This window comes from Octopus sinensis, linkage group LG12 (genome assembly GCF_006345805.1).
Source record: "Octopus sinensis linkage group LG12, ASM634580v1, whole genome shotgun sequence".
Lineage (NCBI taxonomy): Eukaryota > Metazoa > Mollusca > Cephalopoda > Octopoda > Octopodidae > Octopus > Octopus sinensis.
In genome coordinates, this window is record NC_043008.1 from 58,029,577 (window position 1) to 58,039,576 (window position 10,000).

The 10,000-nt window shown below is 36.9% G+C and overlaps 1 protein-coding gene and 1 long non-coding RNA gene across 3 annotated transcripts in view; one reads left to right on the top strand and one right to left on the bottom strand.

Annotated features, from left to right (window-relative positions):
* LOC115217930 (arrestin domain-containing protein 3) overlaps positions 1-10,000 on the top strand; it is a 152,567-nt gene that overhangs the window by 86,150 nt on the left and 56,417 nt on the right. The gene's annotated exons all lie outside the window — the stretch shown is intronic.
* Positions 4,097-10,000, bottom strand: part of LOC118765650 — a 21,215-nt gene continuing 15,311 nt past the window's right edge. Inside the window, exons 2-3 of the long non-coding RNA XR_005001515.1 lie at positions 8,436-8,441; positions 4,097-4,187 (exon numbers count right to left, since the gene is read on the bottom strand). This is a non-coding gene — a long non-coding RNA (uncharacterized LOC118765650). The remainder of the gene's footprint in view (positions 4,188-8,435; positions 8,442-10,000) is intronic.

Here is a 10,000-nt window from a genome sequence, read left to right on the forward strand (position 1 = left end):
GATTTGACATCTATATCTAGCATGTTGACTGTCCACTTTTCGTGTTCAGTCCTTAATTGGTATATATACACACACACACACCACCACATATATATATATATATATATATATATATATATATATTATACGTGCATATACATATACATTTACACATAGTTGAAATTTACGGAAAAACAAGAGATGAAGACAAGGGTATGAACAACAAGCAGGTGTATTAGTTTGATGTTCGGGAAAGTGAGAAAGTCTTATGTTTTGAGCCTACGCTCTTCAACAGAAAGGGATATGAAGAAATAAACAGAGAGGGAATAAAAAAAAAACTTGTGAAAATTTAGCGATATATATGTATGTATATATATATATATATATATATATATAGTTGAAATTTATAGAAAAACAAAAGATGAAGACAGGTGTATGAATGACAAGTGTGTTAGCTTGATACTCAGGAAAAATGAAAAGGTCTTTTACATTTCGAGCCTATGCTCTTCAACAGAAAGGTAAAAGAGAAAATAAACAGAGAGAGAATGAAAAAACTTGTAGAGTTCAGCAGTCCAACATGGCAAATATATATATATATATACACACACATGCACACACACATACACACACATATACAAATGTATATATATATGTATCTGCCTATATATATTTTGTGTGTGCATGTATATGTATGTATATAATGAAAATGCATGTGTGTATCTATTTTTATCAATCTATTTATCTACCTTTCTATATATATATATTTATATATATATATATATCATCATCATCATCAGCAACATTATCATAATCTTTTACATATAAATACATATGCATATATATAATATATATATATATATATATACATACACACACACAGACATATATATACAGACATATACATATATCAGTACGTACACACACATATATCACATATCTATGCATACTCATATTATAAGTGTGTGCTTGTGCGTGTGTGTGTGTATACATCCGCATATATATGTGTGTATGTGTGTGTGTGTGTACTGTTGCCTTTGTGAGCATAATTATGTAACAGCAAGATAGTTCAATACTCCTGCACGGTTTTCCGAAAGCTTTTAGCTTTAAATCTTATCAATGGTTTTAGATATTACATTATTACACACTATATATTATAGATATTGACCTATTTCAGAGAACCATCAAAGTATATATATAATTTTTGCTTACTTTAGTAACACTTATTGATTCTTCTGTTTGATTTAGTCTTCTTTGTTTATGAAGGAGAAAAAGCTGTTACAAAAAAATTGGGAGTACATCTCCATGTATATTTTCTATAATGCAAGCTATCGAAGGAGGTCCTACCCAGTTGCCTTGTCTGCTAGAAATAGCAGCCAAATTTCCCTTAAATTGAATGTTCTATAGGCTTGAGTAGTTTGGAAGAATACTTTTGTTTATGATGCTCCAGGCTGCACTCTGCCTTGGTAAAAGTCTGGATTGTCCAGGCTGGAATGCCTCAATCAAGACAAAAATTAATTTGCACTAATCAACAACAAAATTATAATACAAAATTTCTTCTAAATATGAAAGTATACATCTATATGAGATGTTTCCACAGGGTAAATATCACAGTAATATGGCATTCTTGAAGTTCATTAATATTAAGTAGGGTAGACATGGTTGTGTGGTAAGAAGCTTGCTTCCCAACCAAATGGTTCTGGGTTCAATTCCACTGATTGGCACCTTGGGCAAGTTTCTTATACTGTAGCCTCGGGCTGACTAAAGTCTTGAGAGATACACACACTCACACACACACACACATTCTTCTGCTCTTTTACTTGCTTCAGTTTTTTTTTTACTGTGGCCATGCTGGAGCACCACCTTAAAGAGTTTTAGTCGAATGAATCAATTATAGGAATTATTTTTTAAGCCTAGTACTTATTTTTTCAGTCACTTTTCCTGAAATGCTAAGTTATCGGGATGTAAACACACCAACACCGGCAGTCAAGTGGTGATGGGGGGAAAACAAAGACACAATGACACGTACACATAGATACTCACACACACACTCACATGACAGGCTTCTTTCAGTTTCCGTTTACCAAATCCACTCATAAGGCTTTGATTGGCCCAAGGCTATAGTAGAAGACACTTGCCAAAGGTGCCATGCGGTGGTATTGAATCTGGAACCATGTGGTTGGAAAGCCAGGTTCCTACCACACAGCCATATATATGTATAATATATATATATATATATATATATATATATATATATATACATATACATTTACACATAATTGAAATTTACAGAAAAACAAGAGACGAAGACAAGGGTATGAACAGCAAGCAGGTGTATTAGTTTGAGAAACTGAGAGAAGCCTGTTGCATATGTATATGTGTGTGTTTGTATTTGTGTGTGTCTTTGTGTCTGTGTTTGTCCCCTCACCATTGCTTAACAACCAATGTTGGTGTGATTATATCCCCGTAACTTTGTGGTTCGTCAAAAGAGACCAATTAAAACAAAGAATAAGCCTTGTGGTCGATTTCTTCGACTAAAACCCTTTAAGATGGTACTGGGTTCAATTCCACTGATTGACACCTTGGGCAAGTTTCTTATACTGTAGCCTCAGGCTGACCAATGTCTTGAGTGGATTTGGTAGACGGAAACTGAAAGAAGCCTGTTGCATATGTATATGTGTGTGTATATGTATTTGTGTGTGTCTTTGTGTCTGTACTAGGCTTACAAAGAATAAGCCTTGTGGTCGATTTCTTCGACTAAAACACCTAAAACCCTATAAGATGGTGCCCAAACATGGCTGCAGTCAAATCTCTGAAACAAATAAAAGAATACAGATTGCTATGTGAAGGCACATAGCTCAGTGGTTAGAGTGTCAGGCTCACAAACATGTGGTAGTGAGTTTGATTCCTTGACCGGGCTGTGTGTTGTGTTCTTGCGCAAGACACTTTATCTCACATTTCTCCAGTTCACTCAGTTGTAGAAATGAATCGCCACATCACCGGTGCCAAACTATATCGGCTTTTGCCTTTCTCTTCAATAACATCAGTGGTATGGAGAGAGGAGGCTGGTTTGCACGGGTGACAGCTGGTCTTTAACAAACAAACTTGCCTGGACTTGGGCCCCAGAGAGGAACTTTCTAGGTGCAATCCTATGGTCATTGATGTCCAAAGGTGGTCTTTATTTTTTTTACAGATTATATTGATGCTATAAATTATAAGAAATTTTTATCTTCTATACTTATGTATTCTTCCTTTTTCTTTTCTCTTTTCCTTAATTTTCTTAAAATTATTCTATTTATTATTAGCTCATTAATTATATTCAAAAGTAACAAAAACCGTGAAAAATTTCCCCGTTTGAATGTGGATTTGACCCTTCATGATATATTCGCTCCCCTTTTTCCATACGATTTTTTTCTATTAGGCATAGGAGTGGCTGTGTGGTAAGTAGCTTGCTTATGAACCACATGGTTCCGCATCCAGTCCCACTGTGTGGCACCTTGGACAAGTATCTTCTACTATAGCCTTGAGCCGACCAAAGCCTTGTGAGTGGATTTGGTTGATGGAAACTCAAAGAAGCCCGTCGTATATATGTATATATATATATATATATCATCATCATCATCATTTAGCGTCCGCTTTCCATGCTAGCATGGGTTGGACGGGTCAACTGGGGTCTGTGAAGCGGGAAGGCTTCGTCAGGCCCAGTCAGATCTGGCAGTGTTTCTACGGCTGGATGCCCTTCCTAACGCCAACCACTCCGAGAGTGTAGTGGGTGTTTTTTACGTGCCACCTGCACAGGTGCCAGACAGAGCTGGCAAACGGCCACGAACGGGTGGTGCTTTTACGTGTCACCGGCACGGGGCCAGGCGAGGCTGGCAACATATATGTATGTGTGTGTGTATATGTTTGTGTGTCTGTGTTTGTCCCCCACAACATCGCTTGACAAACGATGCTGGTGTGTTTATGTCCCCGTAACTTAGCAGTTTGGCAAAAGAGACCTATAGAATAAGTACTAGGCTTACAAAGAATAAGTCCTGGGGTCGATTTGTTCGACTAAAGGCGGTGCTCCAGCATGGCCACAGTCAAATGACTGAAACAAGTAAAAGAGTAAAAGTGTAAAGAGTATTAGCTGTAATTTTCTTAACTTTTGATGTAGAAATTATTCTACTAATACCAATAATCGTTAATTTATTATTTTCACCTTCAATTATCTATAGCATAGATATCACAGGAAAAGCATATGGCTTAGTGGTTAGGGTGTTTCACTTGCAATTGTAGGATTGTGGTTTCGATTCCTGGAATGGGCAGTGCATTGAGTTCTTGGGTAAAACACTTCCTTTCACGTTGCCCCAGTCCATTCAGCTGTAAAATGAGTTCTAGAAATAATTTGGAAGTTCGTCTTGTAATGGACTGGCGTTTCATGCAAAGTGGGGTGTGAGTGTTGTGTTCTCAATTACTGCGTACCATTTGAGGTGGTGAGCTGGCAGAATTGTTAGCATGCTGGGCAAAATTCTTATTGACATTTTGTCCGTCTGCATGTTCTGAGTTCAAATTCCGTTGAAGTCGACTTTGCCTTTCATCCCTTTTGATGTTAATAAAATAAGTACCAGTTGACTACTGGGGTCGATGTGATCAATTTACCTCTCCCCCAAAATTGCTAGCCTTGTGCTAAAATTTGAATCCAATCACTTCTGAGCCATTGTAACTCAGTTAATGAATTTTCAATAATTTCATACATGTAGCTCATATGCTGGGGAATTTCAAAGATATACATTGCTGCAATTTTTATAACTATTTGTTTCATAGCCATGTTTTAGTAGCTGTCATGTGGTAAGGAGATGCTGAAATAGTTCCAAAGCGAGGGTTATTTGATGTTAAGTTCTGGCCCTTATGAGTCATGAGGGTTCATGAAACATCTGGGTCTGATTCTCAGGGCTACAATGGCCAAGATGGTAGGGTGTGAATTGAAGTGGATATGGTTGCTATTTCCAGCAGGTCAACCAACAACATGGAGACTCCTTCATCGGCTTACGAAGAATGGAGTTGTTAGGTTTTGGTAAATAGTGATATTGTGTATGTTATTGTGAGGTTGGTGAGTTATTTTCTTGTTAACCCTTTAGAATTCAGATTACCCTGTCAAATGTAATGCTTATTTATTCACATTGAAAGGCGGTGAGGTGTCAGAAACGTTAGCACGCTGGGCGAAATGCTTAACGGTATTTCGTCTGACGCTACATTCTGAGTTCAAATTCTGCCAAGGTCGACTTTGCCTTTCATCCTTTCGGAGTTGATTAAATACGTACCAGTTACGCACTGGGGTCGATATAAATGACTTAATCCGTTTGTCTGTCCTTGTTTGTCCCTTCTGTGTGTAGCCCCTTGTGGGTTGTAAAGAAATAGGTATTTATTCACATTGACTCTTGTAGCCTTGATATTTTCAATGATGTGACCATTTATTTTTAGAATGACATTGTAAAGGAAGCGTGAGAGACCAGATCTGGCCAGTTTGAAGATAAAACAGGGCTGAATATTTTGGCCGGATATGGTCAGTTTAAATGCTAAAGAGTTAAACAATGCTGTTGATGATGATGCTAATCCGAATGAGGAACCAAATTCAAGCTCTGCATCTCTTCCTTTGTTATTTATTAAATAAGAAATGCTATGTCAACCCTTTGTCATCATAACCATAGCCTGAATTGCTCTGTTTGTCAGTATATCTATTGTTGTAATTATTGTTGTTGTAGTTGCTATTGTTGTTTTAGTTGGTTTCATTGATGTAGTTTACATGATTAAAGGTATTTCAGTGACAACATTTAACAAGATTTACATTTGGTTATACGTCTCCTTGCTTCAGTGTCTTGTACCGTTTCAGTTTCTCAGTTCCATTTCAGTTTCTTGTATTTTCCGCTCCTTTTAGTCCCTTTTTATTCTACCATTTTAGTACCAGTGATATATTGGTGGTTGCAGTGTATGTTTTGTGTGCTACCATGCTGATCCTTCACTCTGGCATGACTATTGTTACTCAAAAATAATCATAACCTAATCCTTATGGCAGACTTTCAGAATAACTGTTTCTACCACGTGGGGAGAGAAAAGAGCAAGGAATTGGGTGAGATTCTTTTTCCTTTTTTTTATAGTATTCTTAATTGCCTCCCTGCCTGTTGAACCTGTGCCCTTATCATTTCTTGCTTCTTGGGGCTTTTGCTCTGGCACCCCATCACTACCATTTTACCCATTTCCCAGATTCTCTCATCCACCCTTATATAAATGCAGGGTAGCTATATATCTTCTTTATAGCAAGACACCTCTACCCCTGCTTGTCTCTGCTTGTCCCTAGCATAAAATAACCTCTTCAGTTTCTCAAATACTCCCCCGCCCCACATTTAATGAAGAGGGATTTTCTTGTTCCCTCTTATTCTCCCTTTCTTGTTCTTGCTTGTCTTGCAAGTTACCTGGCAACCCCACTAATGCTGGTGGTGTATTAAAAGTGCTTAATACACACTGTAAAGTGGTTTGCATTAGGGAGGACATCCAGATGTATAAAGCATGTCAAAGCAAACATGAGGCACAATACAGCCCTGTGCCTCAATGAATCTGGTCAAACCATCCAACCCATGCCAACATGGAAAGCAGGCATTAAATGATGATGATGATGACAACGACGACGATGACGATGATGATGATAATGATGATGATGAGGAGGAGGATAACCCAATGATTCATACAACAAGAATTATAATATGATTCTGTTAGAAAATTTTATTTTTACCAAAAAATTTCAAGTTTTATAAAAAAAATATTTTTGCCCCCACAATTCCTTGCTTCATGAGGTAGTGAAAGTTATTCCAAAAGTCAGCCATCTTTGTTTCTAGAATATGTAATATTAAAATTGATCGCAAATTACAACCAAATTATATCGTGATACTGCAAGAACGGAATTATTATGAAGAAAATCAATTTCAGTTAATGAAATTTCAATAAATTCATACATGTAGCTCATATGCTGAGGGATTTCAAGTGAGTTTTATATAATAAAAATATACTTTGCTGCAATTTTTATAACTATTTGTTTCATAGCCATGTTTTAGTAGCTGTCATGTGGTAAGGAGATGCTGAAATAGTTCAGTAGCGAGGGTTATTTGATGTTTGTGCTTGCATTTCATCTCATTTTTGGTATTTTTATTTTAGGAATTAAATAAATAAAATTTGCTAACCATAAGATGACTGAATATATTTTGGTGATTAAAAAATATGTCATTGATTTGTAAAAAAATCTTCAAATTTCTCATTTGCTTTTAGGGAGAACCCAGAGTAAATATAGTAACTAGCTCATCACTTAATTCATATATACACACATATATATATATATGTATGTGTGTGTAATGTGTGTATTCTCTTTTCTCTCTCTTTTTCTCTTTTTACTTGTTTCAGTCATTTTGACTGTGGCCATGCTGGTGCACTGCCTTTAATCGAGCAACTCGACCCCAGGACTTATTCTTTGTAAGCCCAGTACTTATTCTATCGGTCTCTTTTGCCGAACCACTAAGTAACGGGGACATAAACACACCAGCATCGGTTGTCAATCAATGCTAAGGGGACAAACACAGACACACAAACATACACGCACATATACACATATATACATATATACGACGGGCTTCTTTCAGTTTCCGTCTACCAAATCCACTCACAAGGCTTTGGTCGGCCCGAGGCTATAGTAGAAGACACTTGCCCAAGGTGCCATGCAGTGGGACTGAACCCGGAACCATGTGGTTGGTAAGCAAGCTACTTACCACACAGCCTTTATTTAAAAGCAGCAGAAATATAACAAAAGATGTTACTCAGGGTTTCATGTTCCCGTACCAGCCCATAATCTGGCCTGATCTGACCTGCAATATCATTCTAAAAATAGACAAAGACACCATCAAAATCTCGAGGCTGTGTGACTATACATGATAATTAAAACCAATGTGAATAAATAAGCATTACATTTGTCAGAATAATGTGAATGCTAAACACTTAAAGTGATCCAAATTAAAGTCTTCCATCTTAATAATGATTTCAAATTTTTCCACAAGGGGAGCCATTTTGGAGGAGGGGATAAATCGATAACATTGACTCCAGTGTTTCACTGGTACTTAATTTATCAACCCTGAAAGGATGAAAGGCAAAGTCGACCTTGGTAAGAATTAGAACTCAGAATGTTGCAGCAGGTGAAATACTGCTAAGCATTTCTCCTGGCATGCCAACAATTCTGCCAGCTTGCCGCCTTCCCTATTTCTTTACTATCCACAAGGGGCCTAAACACAGAGAGGACAAACAAGGACAGACAGACGGATTAAGTCGATTATATCAACCCCAGTGCGTAACTGGTACTTATTTAATCGACCCCGAAAGGATGAAAGACACTGTCGACCTCGGCGGAATTTGAACTCAGAACGTAGTGGCAGACGAAATACCTATTTCTTTACTACCCACAAGGGGCTAAACACAGAGGAGACAAACAAGGACAGACAGACGGATTAAGTCAATTATATCGACCCCAGTGTGTAACTGGTACTTATTTAATCAACCCCGAAAGGATGAAAGACACTGTCAACCTCGGCGGAATTTGAACTCAGAACGTAGCGGCAGATGAAATACTGCTAAGCATTTCGCCCGGCGTGCTAATGTTTCTGCCAGCTCGCCGCCTTCCCTTCCATCTTAATAATGACATGGTTATTTAACCAAATTCTTCATTATTTTTCAAAATTAATTGAAACAAAGATACAGTATTTCAAAAGAAATATGACAACAAAAGCGTTTAAGAGTTTAAATATTTGATCTTAATCTATTTCCTATTTTCCACAATATAACAAAACTATATGTTTATAAAGCATAAGTATGTGTCTTTATGAGCTCACAAAGGGAATATTTTCAAGAAATAAAGGTTGTTGCTACTTGTACAATGACTCTCAACAAACCAACGCTATATAAAATTTTTGGTTTAAGCCTGTTTCTCTCTCTCTCTCTCTCTACCTCTTTTTTTTTCTTACTGTCAACATGTTTATTTCAGTAGAACAATACATAATAAGATTTATTATTCTATACAATAAATAATCCATGGATCCAGAGTTCTTTGGAAGTGCTATAAATATTGACTAATGTTAACTTTGATATTTCTATCAGGATTTCTTTACTGTTGTTAATATTATTTTGAAACTTTTGTTCATATTTTATCTCACTTCCTCCTATCTCTCCCCCATACTGATATTTCCCATCAAATATACCTTTACCTGTGTTCATAACTCACTATGTTCTCATTTATCCCCATCTCTAAATATCTATTACTCTCCTCTAACACAGAAAATTGTTCCTTCCCTAAACTCCACCTTTCATCCACTGCTCATATTCTCTCTTATACTCACCTTCTTGTACCTTGAGAGTTCGCCTCTGGTTCTTCTTTACACTATATCTATCTTCTTTTCAGCTACCACCACCAACCCCTATATAAGGCAGGGTAGCCATGTATATCCTCTATTGCAAAAGACCCATGCTTATCCCCCTAATAGCCCTTTGTCTCTTAACACCTGGCATAAAGCCACCGGCTGTTCTTGCAAAGTCAAGGGGACTTTTCCCTTTTCTTTTCTTGTCTTGTAAGTTACCTGGCAACCTCATTAGTGTCCTTGTCACAAAAAAATTACCCAATGCTGCTTAAGAATTGTCAACTAAATGTAGGGTGAATTTTCTTATAACGTTATCTTTGCCATCTTCCACTCATTGGAAATAATATTTTTTTCCAACTGTTTAATAGTTTACTTTCCACATCTTTCACCATGTCACCAATTCTTGTTGCTACTGTACTATTTACTGAGTGGAATTGATGCTATCTTGGCACTTTTACCCGGGCTAATTGCAGTATTCCAAACTCCATTTATAGCTGGTAAGAGAAGTGTTTCACCAATAGTAAGTAGTTTTCCACATTTCGCAATTAATTTTGAAAGTTTATAAGACATAACCACCTCTTTCTCTATTCACCTAGTTT